Here is a 20,208-nt window from a genome sequence, read left to right as displayed (position 1 = left end):
ATATATAATTTATTTATCTGTTTATGTTTGTATATGTTAATATATATACATGTGTGTGATTGTATACACACACACACACACACACACACACACACACATATATATATAGTTTATCTATGTCTTCCCCATTATGCTGTGAGCTCCTTGCCAGGAGGGACTATTTTTACCTTTCTTTGTATCCTTATCTCTTAGCATAGTGCCTGGCATATAGTGAGTATTTAATAGGCTCTTGTTGTCTGACTGAAAAGGCTTAAATGCCAGGCTAAGCAGTTTAGACTTTATCGTCTGTGGCTCGGGGAGCCATTGATGGCTGTTGAGAAGGGGAACAGCATTATGTAATCAGGGAGAATGTCTGTTTGTAGGTCACTGTCACAAATATCCATACCGAAGGCTGTAAACTGTTCTGTGGTGAGCTCCCCATCTTTCTCATCCAGGGATCAGCCATCCTCCTATTTCCTGGCCACTGGAATTCCCTGCAGCTGGATCCCTGACTTGTATCAGTCCCTTCTGGGGAGTTTACCTGGACCATCTCCCCCTTTGGAAACCACCAGGACCAACCAGCATCTCTTTCCTGTGCTTGGGGGTCCCTTGCTGGCAGGAAATAATGCATTGTAATGCTGGTTTCCAGGATTTCCTGCAACAGCCCTCTGGGCCGGACAAGGCTCTGTAAGATTCCTCCCCAGAGACCCCTAGCAGGGGCTGTGGCCAGACGAAGGAAGGGCATCAGGAGAGGCTTGCTTACCCAAACCCTTTTGAGGCAGCATAGATGGAATCAGGGGAAGCAGAAGTTCCCTGCTTAACCCCAGTGAGCCAGGGCCCTAGGAAGGTGGGCGGGAGGGCAGGGGGCAAGGGGCAGTCACTGTGAACTTCCTCCCAACAAGGGCTCCGAGCTGGCGTTGTCAGTAACTCAGGCCCTACTCGCTGGAGTTCTGTGCTAGGGCCTGGCTGACCAGTTGAGAAGAACAGTTATCCCCATATAAGGGCTTTCCCTTCCCTGCTCAGTTGTGCTAGGAAAAAAGTCCATGGGCTTGGGCAGCCTGCATTTGTCCCTCCTGGAATGGAGTCAGACAAAGGGCAGAACAATTTAAATTTCCCATGAGGCAAACACACTGAAACCTTTGGAGGCAGGACCCCCTTAGTGTCTGTGTGATAGACTCTAGGGTGCCAGAGCTGGTACCAGAGGAGGCCAGATTTAGAGTTAGCAAGAACCTTGGAAATCATCAGATCCAATTCCCTCTTATTACAGAGTTGAAGAAACTGAAAATTAGATAGGTGAAAGGGTTTTCCCCTGGTCCTTGTGGTTGTTTGTCCTTCTTTCTCAGAGAGGACCATGACATCAGGGAGGTGATGCCATGACATGTAAGTGAATTGGATTTAAGTGACGCAGGGCTGTGCAAAGTCACCAGCCTCACTTTCTCCTCTGGAGCCATCTGGGTCCAGTGGCCAGACCACTGGAGATGGTCCTGGATGCAATGGAAGACCTTGGCCTTTTTAAGCTAAGATCTTTCAGAGTTCTCACTTTGAGGCAATGCCCATTCAATGATTAAAGGTAGTTAAGAAATGAGCCAAGGAAAGGCCCCATTTACCTAATTTAATTTTTTAAAAAATCATCAGTCTGGGAGGGTAAGATTCTCAGGGTTTCTGGACAAAATAGAAACAATTATTATTTACATTCTGAGTATTGGGGCCCAAAGTGGTGTTGGGCTGGGACCTATTGTTGGCCAATCAATGAGAGCCAGAGTGGGTTTAAGGCATGGTCTTTAAGAAAGAAATCTAGCCAGTAAACCCCATGATATCCAGATAGGTTTCAGCCATCAAAATTTACCTTCCTTTGGGCAGAGCACCCTTAGGTAAGGGTATGATGGGGACAGAGGGAGAGGAAGGAGGGAAGGGAAGAAGGAAGGGAAGAAGGAAGGGAAGGAAGGAAGGAAGGAAGGAAGGAAGGAAGGAAGGAAGGAAGGAAGGAAGGAAGGAAGGAAGGAAGGAAGGAAGAAAGGAAGGAAGGAAGGAAGAAAGGAAGGAAGGGAGGGAGGAAGGGAGTGGCATTGCCCAACTGGAACTGGCCAGTTGGGGCCCCAGGGGGGCAGCTCAGACTACTCACAGGTTGTTTTTTGTCCTTTGTTCTCAAAAGAGGATGTGACATCAGGAAGAAGATGCCATGACTTGTGAGTGAATTAGATGTAAATAAGAAAGGGCTGAGCAGGTCACCAGCCTTACTTTCTCCTCTGGAGCCATCTGAGTCCAGTGGCCAGATATAGATCAGGACAATTGGAGGTGGCTCCCTTTCCCCTGGTCATACAGCTAAGTAAATATCTGAACTGGATTTGAACTCTCTGCTCTGTGCTATGGGTAGTGAGGCAGTGCAGGGGATAGATCACTGGGTTAGAGTCTGAAAAGACTCATCTTCCTGTGTTCAAATCTGGCCTCCAGAATTTACTGGCTATGTAACCCTGGGCAACTCACTTAACGCTGTTTGCCTCAGTTTCCTCATCTGTAAAATGAGCTGGAGAAGGAAGTGGCAAACCACTTCAGTACCTCTGCCAAGAAAACTCCAAATGGGGTCACAAAGAGTCAGACATGACTGAAACAACTAAACAACAAATTTCAGTGCTCTAACCATTACCCCATCTTGTCTCCTAAAGCCTGTATGTGAGAAGCTAAATCAGAGGTTCTTACCCTTCTTTTGTATCCTAGACCACTTTGACAGCCTGGTGAAGCCTACAGACCCCTTCTCAGAATTATGTCTTTAAATGCATAAAACAAAATGTTTAGGATAAAAAGAAAACCAGTCATGGGTAAAGAAAGGTGTTAAAATATATTTTAAAAAATAATAAGGTCCTGGAGTTACAGCTGCCTGTCTCAGGCAGCTAGAGGTTCCCCATCTCCTCACCAGCTGCCTTGCCATCTCCCTGGGAATCTTTCCCCTTTCCCCACCTTGGGTGTTGATTAAATGTAAGCTCCTTAATGCCAGGGATGGCTTTTGTCTTTCTCGGTATCCCAATGCTCAGCACAGTGCCTAACACATAGTAGGTGCTTCATAAATGTTTTTTGACTTCTTGTTGACTCTGTCAATGTTTGAGTTGATATTCATGATCGTGATTATTATTACTATTATTAGGTGTCTGAAGGGGAAAGAGGGAGCATTAAGACAGGGAAAGTGGGTACAGGAAGAGGAGGCTGGAGCCCATGCAGATAAACTTAAACTCCTTCGTGATTTGTTCAAGATCAGGCCCTGCGGGGAGAGAAGGAGTAAAGAGGCTTGAGTATCACTGAGTGCCCAGCAGTAACCATACGTCTTACTTAAAAAAAAAAAAAAGAGTAACTGATTAATGACCTAGAAACCAACTGTAAAATTGCTCGGGTCCCTCCCAGGGTCTGCTGGGGGAGGTGGGGCGACAGTTAGACATTCAGATAAACAGCGACTTTGAAGGTCCCCTCCCACCTATCCCCCACACCGGCTGACTGAGGAGGCGCGCCTACGTGGGGCCCCTGCCCCGCCAGGGAGCCAGACACGCTGGATCCAATGAGCCAAATGTGAGGAATGAATTGGCGGCAGCTCCCCTCGGACTCGCCACAGCATTTATAGGGCACTTAGACCATGAATCATGAGGATACAGATGAATAACGGAGAGGCTGGCAGGTAATCGATCCGGCATGAGACGGATAAGCCTCCGCGTCCGTGGTTGGTGAGGGCTCGCGAAAGGGGTTTTTTTCTCTCAAAGCCTCTTCTCTCTCACAGCCACCTTGGTCGCACTCTGCGTGGCTCTGCAGCCCACCGGGGGGAATCACAGGCCAACATCAGAGCTGGAAAGTCTCCTAGAGATCAATTAGTCCAACCCTCTTATTTTAGCGGGGAGGAACCCAAGAAGCTCTCTATCTCTCAGACATGCTCTTTTCTAAATTCTTTGAGTCGAAGAATTTCCCTGTTTTTCTTTTTTCTTTCAGTCAACTTCTCCATATTGTGCCCCTGTTCTGTGTTGGGTGCCATGCTAGACATAATGAAGGTTGAAGATAAAGATAGCAAATAGGACCTGCTCCAGAGGGGCTTATAATCTTCCTAAAACACAAAAGAGAGGACAGTACAGGTGGAATCTAATTAAGTCCATGAAAGTGTGTGTGTGTGTGTGTGTGTGTGTGTGTGTGTGTGTGTGTGTGTTCGTGCATAGTACAGGCAACAAATGTTATGGGAAGTCACCAAGGAGCCAATAGCATTTATTAAGCACCTTCTGTGTGCCGGGCACTGTGCTAAGCTCTGAGAATACAAAGAGACAGTATCTACTCTCATGAAGCTTACTGTCAGATGGGAAAGAAAACAGGAGAACAACTATGTATAACATAAACAAGATTTGTTCTTGTTCAGTTGTATGCTACTTTTCATAACCCCGTTTGAGGTTTTCTTGGCAAAAAAACAAAAAACTGGAGTGGTTTGCCATTTTTCTCTCCAGCTCGTTTGACAGATGAGGAAACAGAGGCAAACAGTCTAAGTGACTTGCCCAGAGTCACACAGCTAGTAAGTGTCTGAGGCTGGATTTGAACCTAGGTCTTCCATACTCCAGGCCCAGTGGTCTGCCCACAGCATCACCTAGATACATAAGGATCAATTAGAGCTGATCAGCAGAAGGAAGGGAAAACAGATCATTTGGCCAGAATGATCACAGAAGGCTTTGTGAAAGAAGGGAGAGTAGAGTTAGTCTTTGAAGGATGGATAGGATTTGGATGAACATTGAAAAGATGGCAATGGTAATGATAAAGGATGAGGGAGAATGAATTTGGAATCAAAGAACCTGGGATTGAATCCTTGCTCTGCTAATTGCCTAGCACAGTACCTGGCACATAGTAAAAACTTAATAAATGCCTGTTGACTGATGACCTGGGTGACTTTGGGCAAGTCACATTTCCTCCCTCTGGGACTCAATTTTCTTGGCTTTAAAATTAATATTAGACCAGACAACCTATAACTAAGTTCCCTTTCAGTGCCACCACTATTAAAGTGCATTGTCTTGACTGGAGACTTTACATGGGACAAACCATTAATTCAGGGATACCTCTTGGTCTCCTTCATAGTATATTTCCATGATATACTCAGTATTGACCCCTCCACCATTAGATTGTTGCTATGAGCATCTTTCAACTAGGGCTTACCCCTTAGATTAAGTTATCCAGGGAACTACTGCTTAATGTAACATAGGTTTGATTTGCTCCCATGTATCAAGATGTGGAACTGTCTTCTCTCCCTAGAAGGGCTCTTTTCTATAGTACATATTAATTCCTTGCTCACAATGGTCTTATCTCTCCAGCGGAGGCACAAAGATCCAAAATCAGGGATGAGATTGGCTTCATCACTCTCTACTGAAAAAACAAAGAGTACATGTTGGTAGGTAAGTAGGTAGGCAGGCAGGTAGGCAGGCAGGTAGGCAGGTAAGTAGGTAGGTTGGTTGGTTGGTTACTGTCTTTTGTGCTCCAAGAGGACCAAAATGACATCACTATGTTGAGGTCAAGGTACAGTGTGTCTGACTGTGGCTGATCAGACCAATACGAGCTCCAGAAGCTCTACCCCAGGTTGGGCACAGATAGTCTACATGAACATTTGGAATAGAGATGGCTTTAAATGTGTGCATCTCATGTTTCTTTTGAGCTCCTGCAATTCTGCTTCACTCTTAGAGCACAGCACCTTCTTTGATGCAGGCATGCCATGCTGGGCAGTCTTTTGCCAGCATCTCCCATGCCATGCAACTGATTTCAAAGTTCTTCAAAGAGACCTTGAGAGTGTCCCTGTATTGCTTCTTCTGACCACTATGTGAGCATTTGCCTTGTGTGAGTTCTCCATAAAATAGTCTTTTAGGCAAATGTGCATTTGGCATTTGAACAATGTGGCCAGCCCATTGGAGTTGTGCTCTCTGAAGCGTTTCATTTGGGAAAGGACCTCAGTGTCTGGTACTTTATCCTGCCAGGTGATCTTCAGAATCTTCCTAAGACAGTTCAAATGAAAGCGATTCAGTTTCCTAGCATGGCGCTGGTACAATGTCCAGGTTTCACAGGCATACAACAATGAGGTCAGCACAACAACTCTGTGGATCTTCATTCTGGGAGGCAGTCTAATACCTCTTCTCTCCCCCACACCTTCCTTCACAGCCTCCCAAACACTGAGAGCTAGCTCTGGCAATACACGTGTAATGTGCCAACAAGGACAGAGAAGCTCTGCACTTACTCTTCAAGATAGAGACTGCATGTCTCCTTTGGTGTACAAAGGATACTCCCTCAAGGAGTTGGGGAGGTTTTTCTCCAATACTATTGGCTTAAGCTCACATTCCAGTGTGTTCTTCCCAATGTTGACCACCACTGATTAGTCCCCTAGTTTCTTTAAACCAATTAACATCAATTAGCTTTCTACAAAGGGATATTTATTGTAAGGATAAGTGCAAAACATTCCTCTCCTCCCAACACCTGAGGACATATAGTCCTCTCTACCCACTCAGTCCCTGGAAGGAGTGGGTTCAAACCTAAAGGACTTTCTACAAATCATGTACTGACCTAATTCACGTCAGAATGTGGCACGGCTGACAGATAAGTAGCCTTCTTTTCTGATACCAGGCTGGATTAATCAGGTATCTTGGCTACCTCCTCACCCATGGTCAGACTCTACTATGGATCTTAGCTCTTGGACTTCTGATGCATGTTACTGTGACCACTTGAAATTCAAAACATTGTACCCCTTCCCATAAAAACAACAAGAAGAGATATAGTGGAGACATGTCATCGAGACTTTCTGGAAGCCAGCTCCCCAGCCTCTTCCACATGGGCTGACAACAGGCAGACGCTGCTGAGCCTGCCCTGGGGATGGAATTCCATTGGCCAGGCTCCCATTAACATGAGAAATAGGAGATAACATTGTGAAGTTTAATGGAGGTCATAATGGGGCCATTTCCACATGCTATTCAATCCAATTTAATCCAACAACATTTGTATTTATTAAGTGCCTACTATGTAAGCTTATATTCTGCTGAAAAGTAATTTAGAGATAGGAGATACTTTGAAAATCAGATGGACCAAGGCCTCATTTCACAGATGAGGAAACAGTCCCAGCTATTTTGAATGCCAGGATATATTCAACGAATTTCAACCTGTAGGCAACGGGGAAGCCATTGTAGATTCTTACACCGAGGAGTGACATGATGAAAGTCATGTTTCAGGAGGATGAATGTTCCTGAAAGTCACTCTGTGGTGGCATTCAGGGTGGATTGAATCAGGTAGACACTTGAGACAGGAAAAATTATTCAGCATGAGGTAATAACGAAAGGGGATGATGTCAGTGGAACCACAGAGCAAGAGGGAAGAATGCAAGAGATATTTCAACTAAAGAATCAATAACACTTGATGACTGAAAGACGCCTTCCCCTTTTCCATTTTTCCCTTTTCCTCCAGGTCCAGGACCTTGACTTGTACTCACCAGTTCTGCCAGGGACAGGAGCCCTGCTCTGTATTCCATTTTCTAGGGTTGCATCCTCCATACTAGACCCCTCTGACAGGCCACAGATTTGATGCCATGTCACCATGTTCTGCCTACCTGCAGGGACCCTCCCACCCCTCCACCCCTTACATTCCCACTGGAAGACTTTCCTGCCTAGATCTCTGTATAATACTTGTTCCCCTGGCAAAATAAACATCTATTCAAATGGCAGCATGAGTGATGGAAAGACTCAGGACCTGAGTTCAAAGACTAGCTTTACTGCTTACTAACTTTATTACAATTCCTTCTTGTCTGCCTCAGTTTCCCCACCTGTATAGTGATAGTTTCACCTCACATCCTTTTGGATCTAAGTCTTATGATTCCATTGTCCTCTCAGTCACAGAATCACAATCTTGTTGGTGTCCAGTCGTTTCTGCTTCTTCATGACTCCATTTTTTCTTGGCAGAGATACTGGACTGGTTTGCCATTTCCGTCTCCAGCTCATCTGACAAATGAGAAAACCGAGGCAGAAGGGGTTAAGTGACTTGCCCAGGTCTAGCTGTACCAGATCTAAAACTGTATTATAAAGTGGCAATCATCAAAACTATCTGGTACTGGCTAAGAAATAGGGTTGTGGATCAGTGGAATAGGTTAGGTATACAAGACACAGTAGTCAGTGACTATAGTAATCTACTGTTTGATAAACCCAAAGACCCCAGCTTCTGGGATAAGAACTCACCGTTGGACAAAAACTGCTGGGAAAACTGGGGAATAGAATGGCAGGAACTAGGGATAGACCAACATCTTACACTGTATACCAAGATAAGGTCAAAATGGGTACATGATTTAGACATAAAGGGTGATACCATAAGCAAATTAGGAGAGCAAGGAATAGTTTACCTGTCAGATCTATGGAGAAGGGAAAAATTTGCAACCAAACAAGGCATAGAGAACATTAAAAAATGCAAAATGGATCATTTTGATTACATTAAATTAAAAATGTTTTACACAAACAAAGCCAATGCAACCAAGATTAGAAGGGAAGCAGAAAGCTAGGAAACAATTTTTACAACCAGTGTCTCTGATAAGGGCCTCATTTAGAAAATATATAGTGAACTGAGTAAAATTTATAAGAATACAAGTCATTCCCTAATTGATACATGGTCAAAAGATAGGAACAGGCAGTTTTCAGATGAAGAAATTAAAGCCATCTATAGTCATATGAAAAAATGCTCTAAATCACTCTTGATTAGAGAGATACAAATTAAAACAACTCTGAGATACCACCTCACACCTATCAGATGGGCTAATATGACAAAAAAAGGAAAGTGATAAATGTTGGAGAAGATATGGGAAAATAAGAATACTAATGCATTGTTGGTGGAGTTGTGAACTGATCCAACTATTCTGGAGAGCAATTTAGAACTATGCCCAAAGGGCTATAAAACTGTGCATACCCTTTGACCCCGAAATACCACTACTAGGTCTGTAGCCCAAAGAGATCACAAAAAAGGGAAAAGGACCCACATGTACAAAAATATTTATAGCAGCTTTTTTTGTGGTGGTAAAGAATTGGAAATTGAGAGGATGCCCATCAATTGGGGAATTGTGGTATGTGAATGTAATGGAATACTATTGTTCTATAAGAAATGAACAGGCTGACTTCAGAAAAACCTGGAAAGACATGTATGGTCTGATGCTGAGTGAAGTGAACAGAACCAAGAGAACATTGTACACAGTAATAGCCACGTTGTTCGATGACTAACTTTGATAGACTTAGCTCTTCTCAGCAATGCAAGGATCTAAGACGTCTCCAAAGGTCTCATGATGGAAGATGCTATCCACATCCAGAGAAAGAACTATGGAGTCTGAATGCAGATTGAAACATGCTATTTTTACTTGGTTTTTTGTTTTTTCTTTCTCATGATTTTTTTCCTTCTTTCACAACATGACTAAAGTGGAAATATGTTTAATATGATTGTACATGTTTAGCCTATATCAGATTGCATGTCATCTTGGGGAGGAAGAGGGGAAGGAGGGAGAAAAAAAATTTGGAACTCAAAATCTCCTAAAAGTGAATGTTGAAAACTACTTTTGCATGTAATTGGAAAAAATAAAATACTACTAAGTGGGGTAGGGGAATTTGCCCAGGATCATACAGCTAGTACGTATTTGAGGTCAAATTTGAATTCAGGTCTTTCTGACTCCAGGCCTGCCACTCTATCCACTGTGCCACCTAGCTGCCTCTAGTGGGAGGGCACTTCAGAGCCCATCTAATTCAAACTCTTTATTTTACAAACAAGGATAAAGTGAGATCCTAAAAATTAAGTCAACTGCCCAAGGTTACAGCTAATGGCAGGCCTGGGACTGACCTCACATCACAGGATCAAAGGTCAGATACAGTGCTTTCTAATTCTAAGCCCAGTGTTCTTTCTGTTATACCACACTGACCTTCTGAGACACACGAATTAACACCAAAGGGAGATAAACACACAGAGAGAAGCAAAATCTTTGCAGTCTCATAGAATACAAGGAAGAAAATGTCAAGGAGGGACCGGCCAACCACACCCTAATAATGTCTTAGAGATAGAGAAGGTTCAGCATTCCTGGCTTTGACCATTCAATTCCATTCAAGACATTTGCTAAGCACCTACTATGTGCTAGAGATACAAAGGCTCCCTCCTGAACTCCAGCCCTATATTACCAACTGCCTATTGGATATCTCCAATTGAAGCATCAGCTGAAGCCTCTGACCGAGGCACAGTGGAGAGACCACAATGGAGAATCAAGAAGACCTGAATTCAAATCCTGCCGTAGACACTTTGTGCTTTGTGACCCTGGGAAAGTCACTTAACCTCTACTGCCTCAGTTCCCTCATGTGTAAAATGGGGATAATAATAGCATCTGACTCCCAGAGATGTTTCAAGGATCAATTGAGATAATATAGGTAAACCTTAGATATTACATAGATATTACATTTATATATTAGATATTAAATTACATTAGATACCAAATGAGATAATATAGGTAAATCTTAGATATTATATAGCTATTAAATTTAGGCGTTACTATATATTAAATTATGTTACATACTAGATGAGACAATATAGGTAAACCTTAAATATTTGTAAACCTTAGAGTGTTATATAAATGCTAGCTATCCATATTTAATCTATTTGTTATCTGTATTTAGACATATTTATTAAGTGCGTCCTTACTATGTACCAGGCACTGTGCTTGGTGAAACACATAGAAAGACTCCCTCCTGAACTCCAGTCCCATGTCACCAGCTACCTATTGGATGTCAATTGGAGGAACAAAGGAATAAATAAATAAATGAATGAATGTTTAAAAAAATTATCAAGTACTATATGCCCAGTACTGTGTTGAGTTCTGGAAATGCAAATGTAAGCAAGAAAGTCAGCCCCTGCCCTCAAGTAGCTTATATTCTAACATGGAAAGACAACAAATAAAGGGGTGATGGGTGACATGACCTTTCCAGGAATGGTAGTGTTGATTTGATTAATTTTCTCAGAGTTAGAGTTGGAAAGATTAGGGGGGGCTGGACAGGGAGACACACACATGGACTAGTATGGCCGAGAGAGGACTGGGGTGTGGTGGGCCTGAGACCAGGCAAGATAGGATGAATGCTCACCAATCAGATGTCCTGTGGGCATCTCAAACCCCACCTGTCGAAAACAGAACTCATTATTTTTCTGTAAAACCTTCCCCTCTTTCTAACCTCTCTGTTTCCTCAGAGGGTACCATCATCCTTACACTCAGGCAGTTTTGCAACCTTGGCATCATCTTCACCGCTTCTCTCTCCCTAATCCCTCACATCCTATCATTTGCCAACTCTCTCTGATTCTCCTTCCACATTTTGTCTCCCCTCTTCCCGTTAACATAGCAACCCCTCCCCCACCCCTAGGTCCAGGCCCTTGTCACGATTGTCTGCATTATTGCATTAGACTCCTAATTAGTCTCCTTCCTCCAATCTGTCTGCCACATAGCTGCCAAATTGATATTCCTAAAGCACAGGTCTGACCATGTCTCTCTCCTGCTTAAGGAAATCTAACAGCTGCTTTTTACATATCAGATAATATATTTGCCTCTTAGATTTCATATGTATATGTATACATATACATGTATGTATGCGTGTGTATATATGTATGTGTGTGTATGTACGTATATGTAAACATATACATGCATGAATAATGTTCCCATGTTTGGCTTTAAGTCCATCCTACTAGAGTGGTCTTATTCTCTCAGAGACAGCCTGGTTATACCTCCCCCTAAGAGTCTTGGGGGCACCCTTGAGGCATTGGGGTATCTCTTCTCTAAGAATACTGGCTTAAGCCCCTGTTCCAGGTATATTCCCCTCCTGTTAGCCACCAGAGACTGGCACCCCAGTTCCATTGAATGAATTAATTCACTTTTATCATCTATCCACTTTTATCAAAGAGTATTTACTTAGAAGTTACAGCAAAAACAGAAGTGTAAATATTTCCCCCTAGCATTTCAGAGGCACACTCTCTACCATACAATCAGTCTCTGGGGAGAGTGGACTTGTATTTAATGCAGTTTCTACTTACCTCGGTGCCACTAAATTCACCTCTTTTTTTTTTTTTTGGCAAGGCAATTGGGGTTAAGTGACTTGCCCAGGGTCACACACAGCTAGTAAGTGTCAAGTGTTTGGTCTGAGGTCGGATTTGAACTGAGGTCCTCCTCACTTCAGGGCTGGTGCTTTACCCACTGCACCACCTAGCTGTCCCCTAAGTTCACTTCTAAAGGTGGTATTGCTGCCAGGTGAGTCCTTGTCTCAAAGACCATGGGCTATGGCCCAAGGGTTATTCCATGATCCCATCGATGGTGGGCTCAGTGTGGATTCAGCTCCTAGAAGATTGGACTCCTAGACCTTGAGTGGTTCATTCTCTTGATCTTTTGAAACTCACAAGATTATAGTCTCCAGCTTCCTTTGTGTAAAACAAAAGAACAAATGTTGAGGCGAAAAATCAAGGCCCATATGCATTGAGCCACATAGAGACCATCATCCAGGAAGAAGTCTCACAAAGAGAAAAGGTCAAATCAAGAGAGGTCAGTTAAAAAGAACTGTCAACACTATGGTTGGCAGCTTGGTGGCACAATGGATAGGCCTGGAGTCAGGAAGACCTGAGTTCAAATCTGGCCTCAGACACTTACTAGCTGTGTGACCCTGGGTGAGTCACTTAACCCTGTTGGCCTCACTTTCCTCATCTGTAAAATGAGCTTGAGAATGGCAAACTACTCCAGTATCTTTGCCAAGAAAACCCTAAATGAGGTCATGAAGAGTTGGACACACTGAACAACAACATGGTAGCTAGCCCCTTTTGAACTCGATCCCCCATGCTGGTCCCACAACTGCAGCCGATCTAAGACTCTGCTATTCAGTAGACGATTAGCAAACTGGAACCAGTCACAGAATGTCTATGCACGCTACAAATTTTTTTTCAAAGCCCTTCTCTTATGCACCTTTACAGCTCTCCCAGAAGCAGGCTCCCTGCTCTTTTTGCTTGGGGGGATTGCATCAGCAGAACTCAGCACACGTTCAGCCACCAATCCTCTGCTCTTTTTGAGTCTGGCTGTCCCGTTTCACCCCAACCTGGACGTACAGCACCACTCACAGGCCTGACCTCTCTGCCGATTGACACAGAAGCCTTGACCTTTCTAGCCTGGGCTAGTTTGCCCCTCCCTAGGGAGTCTCCTCCTCCTGGGGGTTCACCATATTGGTACAGGCCTCAGTGCAGACACCTCATTGGCTTTAGCTCTGCTGAAGCTCAGAACTGTGGAATTCAAGTGATCTACATTCCCTTCCCATTCCCCTTACATAATATTCTGTCTCTCATCTCTGCTTCTTTGGGCAGGCTACATATCCTGTCCCTGGCATGCACCCCTCTTCACCTCAGCCTCTTAGGAACCCTACCACCTTTCAAAGTTCAGCTCAGTACAGGATGCCTGTCTTGACCACCCAGTTGCCAGTGCCCCTATCCCAGAAATTATTTTGTGTATAATTTGCATTTAATTTTTGATTTACCTATTGTCTCCCTTTCTCTCTCTACCCCATGGAATAGGAGGAGGCTACCTTGGCCTCCTCAAGAGACCAGGGAGCTGCTTCACCTTTGCCACAGGCAAAAGCCACATAGCTCTTGCCCTCAAGGGGCTTACAGGCTACTAGGAGTACAAATGAGTGTAATACAGAGTATCGAGTAAAATCTGTCAAAACAGTCCAGGAATATTTTGTGAATGGAGACGCTGATAGCTGTGGGGTTTGGGAAGCTTGTCCTGAGAAGCTGAGCTGGGAGCGATTCCAGAGAAAGTTGCTGATGCAGCTGCTGGAGGCCGGGGGGTAAGGAGTTAAGGGGCCGCAGCTTTCTTCGCCCAGCTCCCTCCCTGTCAGTATTTTTCTTGCTTGCTGACTTCTTCCTTCTGGCCAAGCCAAACTCCCAGCCACTGGAAAATCCCTGCCCTGCTTCTCTCCCCTGGCCCTCCTAGCTGCTCAGCAGGTCACAGGTCAGCCCACATCCTGCTCCCACATTTCACAGTTCCTGTCCAGCCTCCCCTAGCTGGCTGCTGTGGCTCCCAAGTTCAGACTCACATTCTGGCAGCCTCCCACAAGGTCTCAATGGGCTTGCCTCTTACCCAAACGAAATCTATTTTAAATCCAGCCAAGGAGAGGGAGACAAGTCTCCTGTTGGAGAGGGCCAAGGGCAGTTTTCTTGGTTAATCTCTGCTCTCATGCAATGTGACATTCAGCCCTTTGCTTTGGGGTAGAAGACTGCTGTGTAGCCGAGGGGAGGGGCTTTTGGCTGTCAGGAGAGCATCAAGAAATGGTGCATTGCTGGCAAAAGCATCCCTGGGGGATTTGGAGGCCTGACCTGATCATTCTCATTCACGTTTCTACAGCATTTTGTTGTTTACAAAGCACTTGCCTTACCACAATCTGTTGAGATACTGCAAGAATGATCCCATTTTACAGATAAGAAACTGAGGCTCAAAGAGATTAATAATAATAATTAAGAGTAGCAGATAGAATTTATAGAGTGCAACGAGGTTTACAAAGCACTTTACACATAATACAATTTTACAATAATCCTGTGACGTACTATTGTTGTTGTTCAGTCGTTTTTTAAGTCACGTCTGACTGTCTCTGACCCCTTTTAGGGTTTTCTTGGTAGAGATACTGGAGTGATATATCTTTCCCTTCTCTAGCTCATTTGACAGATGAGGAAACCGAGGCAAACAGTCTAAGTGACTTGTCCAGGGTCATACAGCTAGTAAGTGCCTGAAGCCACATTCAAATTCATGAAGATGAGTCTTCCTGACTCCAGATCTAGCACTCTATCCACCCAGTTGTTCACGTGCTCTTCATATCTCCATTTCATAGATGAGGAAACTGAGGCTGAGTAAGATGAAAGGAGTTACCCAGGTTCACCTTGATAATCAGTATTTGAAGCAAGATTTGAATTCAGATCTTCCTGACTCCAACACTCTTTCCACTATACCACCTGGGGTGGCTGGGCAAGTGATAGAGTTAGTAAGAGTCAAGACCACTTAGAGAGTGATGGTGATGTTGGGCAATAACTTCACCCCTCTAGGACTCAGTTTCCTCATATATTAAGTGAGGGAGTGGGCCTGGGTGACCTCTAAGGTCTCTCCTAATTCTGTAGCCATATGACCAGTGAACACTGGAGGTTGGGGAGATGACTTTTGGGGTGGGGTTGGGAAGTGAAAAGAGAGAGATCAGAGGAGGCTTCCTGAAGAAGGTGGCCCCTGAGTGGGGCCCTGATGGAAGGGAGGGACTTCTCTGGTAGGAAATGGAGCTTTGGGGCAAAGTCTGTGCAGAGACTAAGGGGTGAAGTGGGCTGGAGTGCAGGGGGCAGAGAGCTTCAATCCTGGGTACTTGAAGGAGCAGCAAGGTAAGACTGGAAAGGTAGACTGGAGCTAGAAAGAGGAGGACCTCTCCCTCCCCCAGCCCCCATGGCCCTTTCGAGGCTCAAAGAGCTCAGTGCTTAATTACTCCTGACACGCTGAGTTGGTCTTCCCAGCTGGACTAAGCTTCCTGAGATCAGAAATGATTTCTTATTCTGTACTCCAAATAGAGCCTGGCAAAAGGCTAGGGGTATACAGAAGGTGCTCAGTAAGTGCTCATTAGGTGATACATATGTGTGCATACGTGTATGACATCCATGGCATTTTAGAGTCAGTGAGTAGATGATGGGTCTGTGAGTAGATACAAGTATTGGGTTGAGATTTTTTTAGAGATAGAACAGACCTTAGAAACTACCTAGTCCAACCCCAAAGAGGTAACGTGACTTGCTCAAGGTCACATAATAAGTTAGTGGTAGAATTAGAATGTAGGTTTTCTAAGGGCAGCTAAGTGGCATAGTGGAGTTAGGGGCACCTGAGTTCAAATCTGACCTCGGACACTTACTAGCTATGTGACCTTGGGCAAGTCACTTTCTATTACCTCAAAAAGAAAAAAAAAAGAATGTAGGTTTTTTAACTTCCGTTATTAAAGGATTTAAACCTTGGAGATCATCTAGGCCACTGGTGTCAACCTCTAATAGAAATCAGATGATGAAGCAGTCCATAAGGATCTCTGTGGGCTGCATATTGACTTAGAAAGACCACATATTAATGTTATCTGTATTCTATTATATTTTTATTTATTTTGTTAAATATTTCTCAATTAGATTTTAATCTGGTTTGGGCCTAGTCCAATGTTTTTTGTTTGTTTTTAAGCAGATAAGGAGAGAGTTAAAGTGTCTGGCCTACCATCCTCCAGGAAGTAAAGAGCAGAGCCAGGATTTGAACCCAGCTCTTTTGACTCCAAATCTCGTGCTTTTTCCTCTACACTCTATTTTTGTTACTAGTGTGGATAAATCAGGACAGCTAGGACAGTGGATAGAGTTCCCTGGACCTGAGTCAGGGAGACCTAACTTCCTGCGGTCAAGTCTAGCCTCAGATACTATGTGATCCTAGGCAAGTCACTTAACCTTGTATGCCTCAGTTTTTCATCTGTCAAATGAGAAAATGGCAAACCACTCTAGTATCTCTGCCAAGAAAACCTCAGATGGGGTCATGAAGAGTAGAACATGAAAACGACTGAACACACACACACACACACACATATGAATCAGTTCATGTAGCTCTATTTAGGTAGCTCTATCTAGGTAGCTCTATTTACATATATGTAAAAATATCAGTAGGCATCAGTGATAACATCAACTTACTAATGTTCATCTTGACACCATCCTGAGACTTTTAGATCAAACTGTAGTATGTTTATGTGGCTTTAAAAAAAAAAGTCAGAATCTGTTGTTCTGAGGCCAGATAGCCTTAGACAGAATCTCCCTTTGCAGGGAGTCAGTGGTGAATACACTAATTCTCTGTGCATTGCCTCAAGGACTAAGAGGATGGACTGGAGAAAGTCTGTTTCATTCATTCCCCCAAGAACTGGTGGATGCAATATGATTTATGCAGATGTTCCAGCCAATGAGCAGCGCGCTGGGGTGGGGAAGCGGGGTGGAAAGCAGTGGATAGAGAGGGGGCAAACTCTGAATCTCTTCTGTTTTCTTTTCTCCCCTGGTTAGCCTATTGGCAGCTTGTCTAGCTGGGGATGGGGATGGAGGTGGGGATGTGGGGGTGGGGGAAGGACTTCATTGGGCAGTGATTTTTTTTTTTTAACCATCAACATAGTTTCCCTCATTTTCTCCCCCTCCTTCTCCTGCTCCCCCCCCCAACCTCCTGACCTTGAAGGATGTTGGAAGGTGTCATGTCAAGAGTGTTTCCCGAGCCAGCTTTGGAGGGAGGTGGGAGGGGGGTGGGGAGAGCCTTCTCCTTCCTGAAGGCCGCCTGCCAAAAATAACAGCCGACTCCAGCAGGTCGGCACAGGAAGAGAAAAGACTGGAGCCTGATTTGTAGTCAGACACTCTGAGAGCCAGAATGCATTTTTATTGAAGAGGCCTCCAGAGAGGCATAAACCTTTCATGGAAAAAAAAAAATTGTGCTCAAGGCATCTTTTTTTTATTTTCAGATAAACTCCCTCTTAAGTTGCTCCCTCCCCTAGTCTCCACCCTTGACCTCTGTGGAGGGAAGCCCCCTTTCACGTTCAGTCTGTTGAGGCTTAGCTGTTACTGCTTTCTGTTTCATCAGGAGCCTGGGTGAGGGAAGCTGTTTTTTTAAAATGGGGAGTCCAGGAGGACAGGCCAAGGGAGAGGTTGGCAAGAGTATTGGGTCTCGAGCCAGGGGACCCAAGGTCAAATCCCAGTTCTTCTGTTTACTGCCTGTAGGATGTGGGACAAGTCACCTCCCCTCACAGTGCCTCACTGCCCTCATCTGTAAAACTACCTGACCTCCCAAGGAAGGTCCCTTTCTAGCTCTGAGACTTAGCATCCTGCTGCGATTTCCCAAAATGGCAGCAGTGACATCAGGTCTTGGGCACCCAGGCTTTCTCATTCCTCTTCCCTGCCCCCAACCTCCATGTCCTCGTACGCCCCCAGCCCTTCCCACCGCTGCAAGCTCCAGCCAAGAATAAGTCGCAATCCACATTTGCGGTGAGCAGCACCCTTCTGCTGAGCCACCTTGACGTTCTCAGGCTCTCTTGCCAACTCCCTTTTGAGGTGAGAAGCTTATGATCCCAGATGTGGGGGTAGGGAGGCGGTGGATCCTCAAGAAGTCACCAAGTCCAGTCCTCTGCCTCTACATCCCTCTGCCTGGGACTTTGCTCCAAGTATCCCGAGGCAGATGGAGCTCGGGGCTATTTTTAGAGATTTACAGCGAAGCAGATTCCACACGTTCCCCCAGGCACCTATCCTCACATCTACCATTAGCTCCTCTCTTATAGATAGGAGTACTTAGACACAATCCAAACAAGAAACTTGGCCAAGGGGAGTCCTTAGAATGAGGACAAGAGCCTCACATTCTGGCCCGGCCTCTCCGTCCTGTGTTGCGTCAGGCTGCAATTTCAGGACCTCTTTTTTCTCATCCTTTGCTTGGCTCCTGTCACCCTCATTCCCCCTCCCCTCCTCCACCTTCAATACATACCTTCCTTTACTTTACCTTCAATTATGTCTGCGGAGCCCCCTCCATCATAAAGAACAGATTAGGAGACTCAATTGGACTCTTTTTTCTTCTAAAATAAAAATGATACCAAAGTACATTGCTTTTTTTATACTTGCAACATCATGGAGACCCAGGACCATCATTATTATGTCCAGCACAGAATAGCAAAAGAGGTTCCCAGTTCAGAGGCAGAAGACCTGCATCTGAATCCCAAGTGGAGTCTGTTACTTATCATCTGGGTGACTTTGGACAAGCCAATCAACTTTTTCTGGGCCTCAGTTTTCTCATCTGTAAAATGGAGAGTTTACAGATCCTTTCCCACTCAAAATCCAATGATCTAATGATCCATTTGACAGTTGGGGAAACTGAGGTCCAGAGAGATCATATGATCCTCCCAATTTCATATGGCATTACTAATTTCTGGAACCCAGGCTTCCTGACTCTTAGCCCAAGGATCATTCATATTCATTCATTTTTGCACTCAGAACATTTAATAGAATATTAAGTATCTACTATGTGTTTGGCCTTATGCCAACCACTGCAAGATGATAGGAATAATAATTCCTATTTTTAATAGGAATCCAACATTAATCATAATAAACAAGAATTATTATTTTTATTTGTATCCTGCTCCCTTGCTCTCCCAGAATTCAATATCTTTTCACTACAATACAAATACAACCTAGGTGGTTCTTTCCAAGGACAAACTTCCTTAAGTCACTCATCAACCCTTCATGCTAGCATCCTAAAATTTCCAGTAGCTTTCCACAGAATGTTTATATTGAAATACTGCAAAAACATGTAATTTCCTTGAGGCGGGTCCTCCATCCACTGAAGCAGATCACAGTCCCTCCATGACTTAGTAGATGATCTTTATTTTTTTTTCTGGAGGCAGTCAAGGTTAAGTGACTTGCCCAGGGTCACAACAGCTAGTAAGTATCTGAGGCTAGATTTGAACTCCAGTCCTCTTGATTCCAGAGCTGGTGCTCTATCCACTGTACCACCTAGATGCCCCAGTAGATGGTCTTCAAAGAGTTGTAGTGAGTAAAAAATTCATCATCTAAAGGCTAACCCAGGAATAAGCCTCACAAAACTTAGTCTAAGCAATTCAATTATTTAAGTCCTGACTATGTGCAAGGGTTTGGACATATAGAGAAAAGAATGAAGATAGTCTCTGACTTCAAGGAGCTTTCATACTATGAGAAATGTCCCATGAGTACAGATGACTAAATGTAAGATAATGGCATTGGGGAGGGAGGGAGGATCTAGAAAGGCTTCCTGGAGAAGGTCACATCTAAGCTGATCTTTGAGGGAAGATAAGGATTCTAAAGAGGTGAGGAGGGTATGGGGACAGTTGTCATTGTTGTTATCATTGTTGTTGTTTGTCCTTCATGGACCATGACACCAGGGGATCGATGCCATGACTTGCAAGTGAATTGAATTTAAGTGAGAAACAGTCAAACAAAGACACAGAAGTGAAAGATGAAATCAATGAATCAATAAGATTTAGTAAGCACCTAGGGTGTGCCAGGCACTGTGCTAAGTTCTGGGATGGATGTCAATCCATCAAACAACAAACATGTCATTTAAAAATACTTCTATATCAGGCAACCTATACAAACACAAGTGTATATAAAATATATGGAGAAATGAATACGAGG

This window comes from Phascolarctos cinereus, unplaced genomic scaffold (assembly GCF_003287225.1).
Source record: "Phascolarctos cinereus isolate Bilbo 61053 unplaced genomic scaffold, phaCin_HiC Scaffold_2;HRSCAF=192, whole genome shotgun sequence".
NCBI lineage: Eukaryota > Metazoa > Chordata > Mammalia > Diprotodontia > Phascolarctidae > Phascolarctos > Phascolarctos cinereus.
Note: the sequence above shows the minus strand (reverse complement) of the source record.